Below are 15,863 nucleotides of genomic sequence, written 5' to 3'. Positions count from 1 at the left end.
GCCTAAGCTCGCAGGAAATCTTGGTCTCTGGTGCATCGAGGGTTGTTTTTACGGTCAGTGGCCCCGAGAGTGGATGGTTGGAATCCTGGAAGGCGTGCCTGTGTGTTGTGGGTCCTTAACATTAAGTCGGTTTTCTCGCACGACCACCTTCACCCCAGTTCATGCATCCAAGCCCCAGGTCTCTCTTCTCTCGCGAATCAACCTGTGGTTGAGTTGGTTAGGTGGACAGTGGTATCCCCAACCCATCAGGGTTCAAATCCTAGTGCTCGCATTATTTCTGGATTTGTTTCAGGATTTCCGGCGATACGCTTTCAGTGGGAGGAGACGTTCCCGTCGACGACGAGGCGCCTACGGTGACTTCGTAAATCTCAAGATGATATGCCGGCTCAGTCTCTCGAAGGTGCTCATAGGGGTAGGGTGTGCGTGTGTGTATTCATAGGGATGAGTGTATGCGCGTATATATGAGCGCTTGTGTCTGTATTGATGCTCGAAAAAAAAAAGTCTCTCTCCTCTCTCTCTTTCGAATTTTCTCTCCGTCTTTCTAGGCAACCGACTGTCGGCGGCCTCCCTCGGATCGCAGCGTTGCCCCACTAATCTGTTCCCAAGCCATGCCTCTGCCCGCTGCCGCCCCCATCCAGCTCAGGGAGCAACCCTGACGTTCTCCCTATCTCCTTGCCCCCAGATCTGGACAGCGCCTCCAGTTCTTTCACAGATTTGGAGGGGAATATGAGTCAAGGGGCAGGATCGGAGAAAGGCCAAAGAGAGGTTCAGGTCGGCTCTAGGGCGGAAGCTTCGACGGTTGAAGGCCGGGTTGGGTGTTGGGGTATTCCCTCTATCTGTCTCGCTGATGTTGTGATGGCGGCGCAAGTCTGGTCATTGGGGAGGAGAGGTGAGGACGTCACAGATGGATGGAAGCGGCAACAGAAGCAGGTGCTCTGTTTTTTCTCTCTTTTCTTTACCTATGCAGCTATGGGTTCTTCCGTATGAATACACAAAGATACCTTATTTTGTGCTATTTAGTTAAGTGGGGTTTCCGTATGATTTATGGCGAGTTTTGGATTGAGGCCATTTCAGCTGGTCACTCCCTAGCCCCTAGGATTTTTTGGAGTTCCAAAGATATGTTTATTCTTGGACAATAATTTACATACAGATTGATCTCCCCAATTACAGTGTTTTGGTCATATTTACTACAGTCGCCATGCTCATGTTACTTTTTCTGCAATTTCATTACATAGCAGTCCAGATCAGAACAAATAGAAGACATCATAGTTGTACTATTGTAGTCAGATTCATGGTCCTGTAAATGTTTTTAATCATATACTCTTATAGCAGCGGTATTGTGGGGCACATAAACCATTGAAATATAATTCAATCAGATTTTATTTTGTTTCATGTTCAAAAAAACATTAGGGACTATGTCAATGTCTTATAATCTCTTTGATGATTTTTTGTTTGTTTTGAGAATCAACAACCAACAAATCCAAGCCCCCGGCGAGCATTCCTTTTTTGATTTCTTTGGCCCTTTTTGTAGGTAATTTTCTGCGAAGTTGAACATTATTTGGGACCCTTAGTGATTTCCTGATGAAATGCAAAACTGCACTAAATCCCTTCAATTTTAGGCTTTAACAAGATTTAGGATACACACTTGATTTTAGGCTTTAATAAGATATAGGATCATACCGCGAAGTAAGTTCAATCATTTTCCTTTTACTTGTTCACTCCTTTGCATTGTGTATATGTATGGATCTGTGGGTGTGGGCTTAATCAATTCTCTTCCATATACTGTTTTGTCATCCTAAAATAGTTTCTTGCTGACTGGAATTTGATAGATTAATTTTTCAATCATTTCTGGATCGTCAAACTTGCACAAGTACAACAAGCGATTCAAAGAAAGAATGATACACGGGCTAACTTATGTGAACGAGAAGCTTGATTGATTGGGGCATCAGGGCTTGGTATTTCTTCCTGCAGGTTTTGTGAACTCCGTAGTGACTTGCAAGACATCACCCCCAAGCATATATTAGTTTTGACTTGCAAGCATGTATGTAAGGGTCTTCTTTCTGGTTCAGTTTTTTTATTCGGTCTGTAAGGATTCCATTTGGTTCCTTGATCCCTTCTTGCAGGTTTTGTGAACTCCGTCTGAAGAGGGAGTTCGAGTACAATTTCAATTCAGGCATAGCCGATACAAATTTCTTGTTTCTCCGGTACTTTATCACTGTTAGCCGAATTCAGAACCCCATAGCATGACAAATTACATGATATTTTTGATAATTTTTTCCCAATACAACTATAAGGAAAAATACACCAAAATACGTCCAAGTAATCTTGTTTGACAATAGTAGAGTTATGCAGATTTGTTGCGATACGATACATATGATTGAGTATAGATCTGCTCATCAATATTTTGGACCAAGTATAGTGTATTTTGGCTCTTTTTTTTATCATTCACGCATGATAGATACTAAGTTTTGCATCACCTAAGTTTAGTACAGACTCAGGTTAAGGTTCTTCCCAAGTCAATAATTTGTTGATAGAAAGAACAGTAATGCGACGATCTATGAATTTTCTAGACATCTGCAGTTCTTTCTTAGGGGATCTCTCCCGAAGTTTTATTTCCACATTACATATATAATGTTGAACATCATATAGGCAGTTTGATGGTGTGGTACTAAGTCTACGAACTCGGTGAGCTCAGATGTACATCACTCTGAGCTCAAGAGAATGATGGATGATTACGGTGATTTTATTCAGGCTCACTCTCCATTGTGGCGATTGGACTACAAAGTACAAGCACTTGGTAAAAAGGTTTACCTTGAACATCCCTTACTTTAGTGGTAATCGTGCAATGTAGTAGTGTCTCCATTGGATAATTATGTCATCGTAATATCCATCTGGTAAGGTAATTATCCAGCAAGGCAGGATGAGTCCATTGGATGTGGTGTGCAATGTAGTAGTGTCTCCATTGGATAATTTTTTAATCATAAAACTTATAACTACACCCTGTCTATTTTGTTTGAAGGCATATGGTGTGCAATTACCTTACCAGATTGAGTCTTAGCCTCAGGATTTCATAACAAGTTGTGGCTTTATGTTATTATGTAGCAGCCATCCATTACAGGTTTTAGGATAAGCTGTTTTCTGTGTACATATAGGTGAAATTGAGCAATTCTACATGGTTGTTCATTTCCCTTTTTTTCTACCACAACCAGGTGGCCTATCTTGTTTCTTCAGTGCCTCTTCGATAGTGCCCCTTCACCTTGGTCGTTCCTGCTTCTTTCTGGAACCTATGATGGAGGGGGTCATGGTAAAAGTTCCACCATTCATATTTGTTCTAGCTCAACTTGGTGTTGTTCTTGTTGGTGGTAGCTGTTGATTTTGCCAGCCTATGATAGGAAAATAACATTGCTTCTGTTATATCTCCAGTTTATTTAGTGCCATCTTACATACCAGAATTAAATATTGAGGCTTCACATCATTTGTGGATTAGCCTAATGATTTCAGAACTTGAAACCGTTCGTAGATTGAGGCTGCACATACAAACCTGAAAGTATTGCTAGAATGAATGAACTGCTAGCATCCAGTGCATGAGAATCAGAGATTTATTTTGGTGCTGGTAGGAGCTAGGGCTTTACCGGGTCTAGGCCGGAGGTTGTAGGGGAAGGAGGGAGCTGGACGTGGACGAACACGCGGCTGCCGGCGGCTGGGCGCCGTCGTGCGCGAGGGAGGAGGCGGCGGCGTTGGCAGGAGGCGGCTAGGGTTAGGTCTCCCGACTCCCTAAGGAAGCCTGCTTCTTGCTTAATTCCAAAACGGGTCCTTACACGAGTTTATATAATCCTCCTAATAAGATAATTGGGCTAAGCCCCTAATAACGATAAGATAAACTTGGGCCACAACTAACTGGGCTAACCCCCTAATATGCCCGTCATAACATTTCTCCCTGTCTGCACAAACAGCTCGTCCTCTAGCTGGAAGGCGGGGAAGCGCATGCGGAACTGGAAGGCGGGGAAGCGCATGCGGAACTCCTCGAGGTGATCAACCAGCGTCAAACACCTCCGCGTAAGCTGGGGCGGGCAGGTCGCCAAGCCCGCCGGCGGCCGCGTCCTCCTCAATGTAGTCAGCGGCCTCCAGGTAGAAGAGTCGCGGGCAGACGTGGCCGGGCACATAGGGCTCGTCGCAGTTGAAGCACAACCCTTGGTGGCGACGCTCGAGTAGCTCAGCCGAGGTGAGCCGGCGGAACGGGCGCGCCGCGGTCGCGGCGAGGGGTGCCGCGGAAGCCTGAGCAGGCCGACCTTGCGCGGGAACGTCCGGCCAGGGTGGCGGCCCAGCGGCCCGGGACGGTGATGCCTACTGGATCGCCACCGCACGGCGCTCGAACGCACGGGTGTAGTACATGACCGTCTGGAGGTCCTGGGGTCCCCGCAGCTCCACGTCCACGCGGATATGATCCGGCAGACCGCCGACAAAGAGCTCGGCCCGCTGGCGAGCCGTCACGCCGGGCGCGTGGCACGCCAGGGCCTGAAAGCGATCGGCGAAGTCCTGCACCGTAGAGGTGAAGGGAAGGCGGCCCAACTCCGCCAGCCGGCTCCCGCGTATCGGCGGCCCGAAGCGAAGGAGGCATAGCTCATGAAAGAGCTCCCATGGGGCATGCCACCCTCGTCCTGCTCGAGGGCGTAATACCACGTCTGTGCGGCGCCTCGGAGGTGATAGGAGCCGAGCCAGGTGCGGTCTGACGCGAGCGTGCGTTGCCTCTGGAAGAACTGCTCACACTGATTAAGCTAATTGAGGGGGTCCTCGGTGCCGTCGTAGGTGGCGAAGTCGACCTTGGTGAAGCGCGGTGGTGTCTGAGTATGACCGTCGCGGCCGTACGGCTCGGCGGTGCAGAGTAGCGAGGGGGACGGCGCCTGGTCGGTGGACACAGGGGATCCCCCGTGGAACGGCGGCCCGTCGAGGCCAGCGTAGGGGCTCACGGAGCCGGAGGGCCCGCCGTACTGCAGGGTGGGCGCCGGCTGTTCCAAGGCCATCGTGTAGACCGGCTGCGGCAACGACCCGGTCAACCAGGCCGGAAGCGGTGACGGCGAGGGTGGGAACCGGACCTGGTGGATCAGGTGTCACACCCTAGCTAGTCATGCATTAGAGTGTTGCATCATGTTTACTCTTTCATCAGAAACTTGAAATGGGGATGACAGAACCCCCAGTCCCCTCTGAAACCAACTAGGGTTACTAAAATAATTTTTCAATGAACCTGAAATGCCCTTCTAAAATGCCCATCATTTTTGTCTTGGTTCAGAACCTCTGCCAAAAATGGTGCACATTTTCCTAGGCCATCCTAGGGTTTTTGAATTAAATCATAAATATTTGAATTTGGGCATTTAAAATAATATAAAATATTTAAATGCTCAAATATCTCCAAACTAAAATGTTTCATGTTGAAAATAATCCAACTATGGGCCAGGAATAGTTTGGTGATTTTTGAAGTTGCCTAGGTATTTTGTTTAATTCAACAAAGTTGCAGATATATTAAATAAAAACAGAAATAGAAAAAAAGGGGGGAAAACTTACCTGGGCTCCTCCCTGTGCGGCCCAGCCAGCTGGCCGGCCCAGCAAGCCAGCCCAGCCCACCACCGCCGTCGTCCTCCTGGCGCCAGTCGGCCAGGCGTGTGGCCGGCGCGCGCGCACGGCCGGAGCGCCACGCCACCAGCTCGTCTGCCTGCCTCCCCCGCCAGCGCGACGCCGCGGCGTTTCTTCTCGGTGCCGCCCCGATCCCCTGGCCTTATCCCTCTCTCTCTCCCGTGCTGCTCCCTCCCTCTCTCTCACGGCCGAACACCACCGTCGCCGCCGTTCGCCATAACCGCCGTCTCCGACCACCCCTCGCTCCCCCGACTAGCTCAGGAGCTCCGCCTCGACTCCCTCTTCCTCCCCACCGCTCCACGGGTCTCCGGAAGCCCTGCATCGCCGCCACGTCGCCGTTCCCCTCTTCGGGCTCCGACCACCGTCGCCGTCAAATTCGTCGTCTCCGGCGCGTCCCCGAGCCCGCTTCGACGCCCACTGCAACCGCGGTGAGCCCCCGAGTCGTTTCCCCCTTCTCCCCTGGTCTCTCCCGACCTCTAGGCCCTAGCCCCACCTCGGCCGAGAGCTCCACGCCGCCGACGATGTCGCCGTCGTGGCCACGGTCGCCGTAGCGCCCAACCGAGCACACCATCGTGCTCCACACCTCACTAGGAGCACGGAGCACGCACCAACACCTCCCCTAACGCCCTGCAACGCCGTTTCCGACCGCACCCGAACTCCGGCCGCCGCAGCCGAGCTCGCCGTCGTCAACTCCGGCCACCCCGAGCCCAACCACCACCACCAATAGTCGCGGCTCAACCTCAGCAACACGTAGATGCCTTCCGCCGTCCATTTGGTTGCCGGAATGGCAAAAAGCACTTTCGCCGCCGTCTCGGACCTCGCCGGCGTCATGTCGCCGGTGGGGTTTAACTTGTCCGACCTGGGGTTTGACCCCCCAGGGTCACTGACGCGTGGGCCCTGTCGGCCAGGTGGTTAGGTTAGCGCTAACTACTGTTAGTCAACCCCCCTGACACTGACAGTGGGCCCCAGCGCCTCTAATCCCAAATTAGGATTAAATTAAACCTGTTAAACCCCCCCTGTCACTGACGTGTGGCCCCCACACGTCAGGTTTGACTCCAGCCAATCGCAGTTGACCACTGACGTCATGCTGACGTCATGCTGGCGCAATAATTATATTCTGGATTTAAATTAAATCAGGAAATTCCAGAATATTATTTAAACTTCAAAAATTCATAACTTTTATTCTGTAACTCCAAATTGGACAAATTATATATGAAAAATGATCAGAAAAATTCAATCTATCCATCTGTACCATTTTCATGCATGATCAAACAAGTTAAATTGATGTTTTAAGCAGAACAAGGAAAAGCACTTTAAAAGGCCATGTTTGAGTTTGAAATTTGAATCTTTGATTCAAATTTGTTCAAACCCCTCTGGTTTTAGTTGCATTAGCCCAACACACTCATATTGCCATGTTTCATGCATGCATCATATTGTTGCACATTGTTTGGTGATGCTTGTGTATCGATATCCTTTGCGACAGGTTCTGCCCCCGAGGAGTACCGTGATTACCCTAACGAAGAACCATATCAGTGCATCGAACCATCAGGCAAGCAACCAACCATTTGATCATATCGATACAATTCCATGTTCTCGCTCCTGCTCTCTTTTACTGCATTAAGACAACGCGATTCAAACTGCTGTGTGCTACGGTAGTTGAACCCATTTCCTCTGCATGACCTGTCATTGCCACAGTAACTAGATGAAACCCACTAGCATGTGTAGGAGTTGATTGAGCCCTATGTATGTGTTGTTCCTACCTTGCTATGCCTGCTATGCTTAGAGTCGTGTCAGGTCTGGTTCATCTGGGTGATGGGCTGGAGTGAAATGTTATGTCGGTAAGGAGAGTGGTGTGGTGAACACGATTTGGTAAAGGTATCGATGAGAGGCCATGTAGGAGTACATGGTGGGTTGTTTCATTGAAGCCGACCTTAAGCACTGAGATCTGTATGTGTGATTTAAGAATCAGCTACTACCATGCATTGGGCCCGAAACCAATGGACCCTCTCGGCTTCTTATTCACCCTAGTTCTCCGTCCAGGAGTTGCAAGTAGTTTCTGGTGTTTGTAGCCTACTGGAGGCCGTGGACAGCGCTGACCGTAGGGGTGGGCTGTGATGCGGTAGGTACGTGGCCGGGTGTACCGAATACCCGTTAGGTATCTCGGGAACCCTGTTCACATCGTTCGGGGCCGTATGGGAAACCTCGGCCGGACTCCCTGCGGATGGAATCTGAATAGGCGATAAACCTGGACTGGAGGCTTAGGTGATTAGGTAGGTCGTGGCCGACACCCACGTTGGGCTTCCGCTTGAAGGTTGCCGAGTACATGTCGTGTAAACGACGATAAGTGGTGAGAGCGTGTATGAAGAAGTACACCCCTGCAGGGTTAACATGATCTATTCGAATAGCCGCGTCCGCGGTAAAGGACTACTTGGTTGCCTATACAGTTCATAGACAAGTAAATGGAAACTACTAAAAGCCTCAAGATAAGTGTGAGTGCCGAGGATGGCTCTTCCGTAGGAAGACGGAGGTGGATCCTCGGTAGTGTATTGAAGTGGTGAGTAGTGGACTCGTGTGCGCAAAACCATTTCAAGTTGGAGTATCGTAGGATAGTCTAGCCAAGAGTCAAAGCTGGCTTGCTGCAATAACTCCACCAACCCTTCTTGACACTATGCATGTATGTAGGATCTGATGTAAGTCTTGCTGAGTACCTTTGTACTCATGTTGCTATAATCTACATTTTTACAGAAGACGCTGCAACCCCTTCTGATGGGTTCTATGTAGACGTTGACATCAACGAGTAGGCTAAAGACCCAGGTGGTGACCCTGAGCTTGTGATGGACCACGTAGTATAGCTAGGCTTTCCAAGCCTCTTTTATTTTACTAGTTGTCTGTACTCAGACAAGTTACTTCCGCTGCTGGTTTGTATGACTGTATGACTTGTATGTTGGGTCGTGAGACCCGTACCTTTGTGTATGATATGTATGGCTCCCTGAGCCTTAAATAAAGTACTTGTGTCATAGAGTCATGTTGTGATGCTTCGTTGTATTTGCACATATCGAGCATATTGTGTGTATGATTGAAATGCTTGGTATGTGTGGGATCTGACTATCTAGTTGTTTATCTTTAGTAGCCTCTCTTACCGGGAAATGTCTCCTAGTGTTACCGCTGAGCCATGGTAGCTTGCTACTGCTCTGGAACACTTAGGCTGGCCGGCATGTGTCCTTCTTCGTTCCTGTGTCTGTCCCTTCGGGGAAATGTCACGCTTTGAGTACCGGAGTCCTGTTAGCCCGCTACAGCCCGGTTTACCGGAGTCCTGCTAGCCCAGTGCTACAGCCCGGACCCACTTGCTGATGACCGACACGTTCGAAGCTGGGTCATGGATGCCTGTCCCTGTAAGTCTGTGCCACTTTGGGTTTACGACTAGTCATGTCAGCCCGGGCTCCTTATCATATGGATGCTAGCGACACTATCATATACGTGAGCCAAACGGCGCAAACGGTCCCGGGAAAAGGTAAGACGACACCCGTGGGGATACCGTGCGTGAGGCCACAAAGTGATATGAGGTGTTACCAGCTAGATCGATGTGACATCGAGTCGGGGTCCTGACAGCGTTGGCATCAGAGCCGGACTGCCTGTAGGTTCTCCAAGCCAAACTGGTCGATGTTGAGTCTAGAAATTCTTTAGTTATATGTAGGGGAATTGTTTGTGGGATGGAACGTAAGGCTCTTTTTACTCCTCTATCTTATGACATTCTGATCTGAGTCAGTCCATTCTTCCACCGGGGGTTAAGGAATTAGGATCTGTTCTCTCTATCAGGATCACGAGTTACTAATCAGTAGTACCTTATAAGTTTGATGGATACAAGCCTAGTTCAGTTCTACTACCACATTATGTTGTTAGAATGGTTTCAGAACTTTGATATGGTGATGTTGAGTGTGTACGAAATCCTTTGTCAAATGTCTCAAAATCCTTTTTGAGCATTTACAGCTGTTATGCTGCCGAAATTTTGCTAGAAATTCTAATGCCTTTGCATTATGATTGTGCTTTCAGATGGCCACTCGCGACCTCAATCAAGTGGTTCGCCTGACTCGATGCCTAGATGTACTGGCCATACTGCTAAGTTGGTCAGGGTAATGACTGAGGCTGGATACCGCTGGTATCCTGAGTACACGGTCGAAGAGCAATTTCGGGACTTCAATCAAAGCCAGTATCTCTGCACTGTCCGGATATTTCCATCTTATCCTGGATCCACCGAGCCTCTTCACTGTTCCTATGGACTCGGGGTTACTATTGAGATGGCTGTGCAGGACGCCGCCTACTCTATGATGACCATTATGCGAGTCAGATCTGGTTTATTTCGGGACTCTGATTTCCGGTATATGCCAGGATCACTTCCGGGAGCACAAGGATATCTCCAGGCTATCTATGCTGACTCCACTCAGGAGGATTCACGGACTCGCACCACTGCTGAGATGCTCGAGGATAAGGACCGTGAAAATCGGGCCTTAAGGTTAGAGCTCTTCAATACCCGTGCTGACCACTGGGCTACTTTGACTCGGTTTGCACCGGCGGTGCAAGCTGGATATTCAGATATGCGCGATCTCTATCCTGTGAGATCTGCTCTGCCAGACGTGATGGTTTGGCGTGATGTAGGAGGCATCACCCCACCTCGCGGTCCCCGCAGGCCACCGTTTGTTGGTCCAAGGCCTCATCCTAGCCCCTATGGTCCACAAGCTCCGCGAGACCGTCTGTTTCCGGATGATCATGTTGAACTTCCAGGCTATGGAGGTGACTTCTACGAGGACTACTACGGATCGGTCTGAGTTAGTGGTAGTATCACTAGTTCGCACTAGCTGTGTCGTCTATCGTCCCGCGTGACTCGTGGGATATGACCTAGTTTGTACTCCTTTCGGAGGTGTAGAAAAATAATGTATAGGAGCTTGGAATGCCTCCGATGAGATGTAATTCTTTTTCACCGTAATAGTACTTTGTTTGGTCTTGTACTAAACCCTGTATGGTGTGTATGACGATGGAATAAAGAAGCAGTTTCTGTATCTACCATGTCATACGGATGATCATCTTGCATTCCGAGTTATTCCTTACATTATGTATCCTATGTCGGAATTTTATCATTCTGACTAAATCATTGTCTTGTTTATCTAGGATGGTCAACACGCGCGCTAACCCTGCTTCCCAAGAGCAGGCCGAAGGCAGTGAAGCCAGGGATGCAAATCTGCCTCATCCTCCTTCACTAGCCGAGGTTATGATGGAAGCTGAGAGAAACAAGCGGGAGACGAACCGTTTGTTGGAGCGTATTGAACAGAATACAGCACACCATCAGAGGGCTAACGTGGTGTCACTCAGTGATTTTATCAAATTGCATCCACCCACGTTCCACCACTCCGTTGAGCCTCTCAACGCTGATGACTGGCTTCGCAGTATCTCTCACAAGCTGCGTTCCGCGCTAGTAGCTGAGGCTGACAAGGTCACCTTTGCTGCATATCATCTTGAAGGCCCCGCCAGTCTATGGTGGGAGAATTATGGAGCTATGCGCCCAGCGGGCCATGTCACCACTTGGGCTGAGTTCAGCGAGGCTTTCCGTGAACATTACATTCCGGAGGGTCTCATGGACCGTAAACGTGAAGAATTTTGCAGTTTCACCCAAGGCCGACTTTCTGTGGATGCCTATAGCAGAGAGTTTGGTAATCTCGCCCGATATGCAACTGAGGAAGTGTCTACCGACGCCAAGAAGCAAGCAAGGTTCCGTAAGGGCCTTAGTCCTGAGCTTCGCCGCGACCTCCGTCTGCATGAGTGCACATCTTTTTCGAAACTTGTCAACAAAGCCATCAGTGCTGAAACTGGTCAGACTGACTATGACGCAACACGCAAGCATGGACGTGACATGGGTTCCTCATCCGGTGCTGGTCCTCAGAAGCACCGCGTGTGGGTACCCAACACCGCCCTGCCACCCAGGTTCACACCGAGGCCATCCTTCCAGGCGCCTCGCCCTGTTCAACAGTCTGCACCGGCCAAGCCTATGGGGGTCCAACCAATAATGCTCCTCCACGTACCAGTTCCGTGACTTGTTTCAAGTGTGGGGAATCTGGTCACTATATGCGTGAGTGTCCCCAGACCAACCCCAATCAATCTGCTAAAGCTGTTGGCCGTGGCAAGCCGACAGGGAAGGTGTTTCATGCTAAACCGGTCACCGCTTCACGTGGCCATGTCAACTGTATCTCTGCCGAAGAAGCTCAAGAGGACCCCAACGTCGTTCTCGGTACGCTTCTTGTTAATTGCCACCCGGCATCTGTTCTTTTCGATACAGGAGCCTCTCATTCTTTTATATCCGAAAATTATGCTCGTTTGCATAATGTTGCATTCTGTGACTTGCCGTCCACTATGGAAATTTCTACCCCTGGTTCTAGATGGCAGACCTCTAGGGTAAGTTATGGAAATGAAATCCAAGTCGACAGACTTGTTTTCCTCGCATCTTTGATAGCCCTTAAATCTTCAGATATTAATATCATTCTGGGTATGGACTGGATGTCAGCTCATCATGCCCAAATTGATTGCTTCTCTAGGACTGTTCAACTCACCCATCCTTCGGGAAAGATAGTCAATGTCTTGACCCGAATAGCCAAGCGACAATTATATTCTCTTAACGCCAGCCCTTTGCCAGACCTTGAGGACGTGCCGGTAGTCCGTGACTTCCCGGATGTCTTTCCAGAGGAATTGCCAGGTGTTCCACCTGACAGGGATGTTGAGTTCGTAATCGACCTCATCCCCGGAACCGTTCCGATTGCTAGAAGACCTTATAAGATGGCACCACTAGAACTAGCCGAGCTTAAGAAGCAACTCGATGAATCCTTGAAAAAGGGTTTCATCCGACCTAGCTCATCTCCGTGGGCTTGCCCCGTCCTGTTCGTCAAGAAGAAGGATGGTACGGACCGGATGGTTGTAGATTACCGACCTGTCAATTTGGTCACAATCAAGAACAAATATTCACTTCCCAGGATCAACGATCTGTATGATCAGCTCGCTGGATCCTCAGTCTTCTCCAAGATGGATTTGAGGTTGGGCTACCATCAAATCAAAATCAGAAACGGGGACATTCCTAAAACGGCCTTTGTTACTCGTTATGGCCAATACGAGTACACCGTCATGTCCTTCGGATTAACCAACGCTCCAGCCACCTTTTCTCGGTTAATGAACTCAATCTTCATGGAGTATTTGGATAAATTCGTCGTAGTTTATCTCGATGATATACTCATCTACTCCAAGAACGAGGAAGAACATGCCGAACATTTAAGGCTAGTGTTGAAGAAACTTCGAGAGCATCACATTTATGCCAAATTTTCGAAATGTGAATTCTGGTTGTCAGAAGTGACCTATCTGGGTCATGTAATATCTGGTAAAGGTATTGCTGTTAACCCTGAGCGAGTTCAAGCCGTCCTTAATTGGACTCCACCTGAATCGGTCAAGCAAGTTCGGAGTTTTCTAGGCTTAGCGAGCTATTGCCGTCGCTTTGTCGAGAACTTCTCCAAAGTTGCTAAACCTCTAACCGAACTCCTCAAGAAAGATAAGAAGTTCGAATGGACTCCACAATGTGAGCACAGCTTTCAGGAACTGAAAAGACGCCTGACCTCTGCTCCCGTGCTGGTACCGCCAGACTTCTCCAAGGACTTTGTTATCTTCTGCGACGCCTCGCGACAAGGACTAGGTTGCATTCTCATGCAAGATCGACACGTAATTGCTTACGCTTCACGGCAATTGCACCCACATGAGGAGAACTATCCTACTCATGATCTAGAGCTTGCAGCCGTAGTCTATGCACTTAAGACCTGGCGACATTACCTCCTCGGTAATCGTTGCGAAATATTCACTGATCACCAAAGCCTGAAGTACATTTTCACCCAACCGGATTTGAATCTCAGGCAGAGACGTTGGGTTGAATTGATCACAGACTTCGACTTAGGAATAACCTACACCTCAGGGAAAGCCAACGTCATGGCTGATGCGCTAAGTCGTAAATCTTATTGTAACAACCTGATGTTACAACAAAGTCAACCGCTTCTCCATGAGGAATTTCGGAAGCTTAACCTTCACATTATACCTCAAGGTTTTCTTTCCACCTTGGTGGCAAAACCTACCCTTACGGATCAAATCATCAAAGCACAGAAGGTAGATCCGGGAATCTCCCGCATCAAGAGAAACATTCAGAAAGGAATTGCGAATTGCTTCTCCATTAATGATCAAGGGGTCGTATACTTCGGGGATCGACTAGTGGTTCCCAAAGTGCGCAACCTGAGGCGATTGATCCTTAAGGAAGCTCATGAATCTCCTCTCACCATTCATCCCGGTAGTACTAAAATGTATCAGGACCTACGCCAGAGGTTCTGGTGGACTAGAATGAAGAGAGAAATTGCTCAGTATATTGCAAATTGCGACGTCTGTCGACGTGTAAAAGCAGAGCATCAACGGCCTGCTGGCACCCTTCAACCCTTAGCTATTCCTGAATGGAAATGGGATAAAATTGGTATGGATTTCATTACCGGCTTTCCCAGGACCAAGAGAGGGAATAATGCTATCTTCGTCGTGGTCGATCGTCTTTCCAAAGTAGCTCATTTCTTACCTGTTCGTGAGAGTATAACCGCTAGTCAGCTGGCAGATTTGTACATCTCCCGAATAGTGTCTCTCCATGGTGTTCCTTTGGAAATTAACTTGGATCGAGGAAGTCTTTTCACCTCTCGATTTTGGGAAAGTTTCCAAAATGCTATGGGAACCCGTCTCTCCTTTAGCACCGCTTTCCACCCTCAGTCGAGTGGTCAAGTGGAACGCGTCAATCAGATTCTAGAAGACATGCTTCGAGCCTCCGTTATCTCTTTCGGAATGGACTGGGAGAAGTGCCTTCCATTTGCCGAATTCGCTTACAACAACAGCTATCAATCTAGCTTGGGTAAAGCCCCTTTTGAAGTTCTCTATGGACGACGATGTCGAACACCCCTTAACTGGTCAGAGACCGGGGAAAGACAATTCTTTGGCCCGGATATGATTCAGGAAGTAGAAGAACAAGTTCGTATCGTTCGTGAAAAGTTGAAAACAGCCCAATCTCGTCAAAAGAGTCAATATGACCGAAAACATAAGGCTATGACTTTCGAGGTTGACGAGAAGGCTTATCTTCGGGTCACCCCTCTGAAGGGAACCCATCGTTTCGGTATCAAAGGCAAATTGGCTCCTCGTTACATTGGACCTTTTCGCATTCTTGCCAAACGAGGAGAAGTTGCCTACCAGTTGGAACTACCTCCGCACCTCTCCAGAGTTCACGATGTCTTCCACGTTTCTCAACTCAGGCGTTGCTTCTCGGATCCTATCCGTGAAGTGGACCACGAAACGCTTGATCTCCAAGATGATCTTACATATCGAGAGTACCCCATTCGTATCCTCGATCAAGCCGAACGTACCACGCGACGTCATAATATCAAGTTTCTCAAGGTTCAATGGTCGCACCATTCTGAGGATGAAGCAACTTGGGAAAGGGAGGATCGTCTTCGACTTGAATATCCCGCCTTCTTCTTGGAGGAACCCAAATCTCGGGACGAGATTCTTTTGAGTGGGGGTGAGTTGTCACACCCTAGCTAGTCATGCATTAGAGTGTTGCATCATGTTTACTCTTTCATCAGAAACTTGAAATGGGGATGACAGAACCCCCAGTCCCCTCTGAAACCAACTAGGGTTACTAAAATAATTTTTCAATGAACCTGAAATGCCCTTCTAAAATGCCCATCATTTTTGTCTTGGTTCAGAACCTCTGCCAAAAATGGTGCACATTTTCCTAGGCCATCCTAGGGTTTTTGAATTAAATCATAAATATTTGAATTTGGGCATTTAAAATAATATAAAATATTTAAATGCTCAAATATCTCCAAACTAAAATGTTTCATGTTGGAAATAATCCAACTATGGGCCAGGAATAGTTTGGTGATTTTTGAAGTTGCCTAGGTATTTTGTTTAATTCAACAAAGTTGCAGATATATTAAATAAAAACAGAAATAGAAAAAAAAAGGGGGGAAAACTTACCTGGGCTCCTCCCTGTGCGGCCCAGCCAGCTGGCCGGCCCAGCAAGCCAGCCCAGCCCACCACCGCCGTCGTCCTCCTGGCGCCAGTCGGCCAGGCGTGTGGCCGGCGCGCGCGCACGGCCGGAGCGCCACGCCACCAGCTCGTCTGCCTGCCTCCCC

General features: G+C 48.6%; 1 long non-coding RNA gene across 5 annotated transcripts in view; it reads left to right on the top strand.

The window, feature by feature from the left end:
• Positions 1–506: 506 nt before the first annotated feature.
• The window catches only part of LOC123104492 (uncharacterized), a 20,630-nt gene continuing 5,273 nt past the window's right edge, over positions 507–15,863 (top strand). Inside the window, exons 1-4 of one of the 5 annotated variants that reach the window (XR_006450372.1) lie at positions 513–930; positions 1,830–2,797; positions 3,210–3,304; positions 7,112–7,178. This is a non-coding gene — a long non-coding RNA (uncharacterized lncRNA). Of the gene's footprint in view, positions 931–1,829; positions 5,106–7,111; positions 7,179–15,863 lie in introns of those variants that run through there. The other 4 variants (XR_006450373.1, XR_006450371.1, XR_006450370.1 and 1 more) reach the window with 4 other exon arrangements.

Source organism: Triticum aestivum, chromosome 5A (genome assembly GCF_018294505.1).
Source record: "Triticum aestivum cultivar Chinese Spring chromosome 5A, IWGSC CS RefSeq v2.1, whole genome shotgun sequence".
NCBI classification, from domain to species: domain Eukaryota; kingdom Viridiplantae; phylum Streptophyta; class Magnoliopsida; order Poales; family Poaceae; genus Triticum; species Triticum aestivum.
The sequence above is the reverse complement of the archived record's forward strand: the minus strand, read 5'-3'. Positions and strand labels throughout refer to the sequence as shown.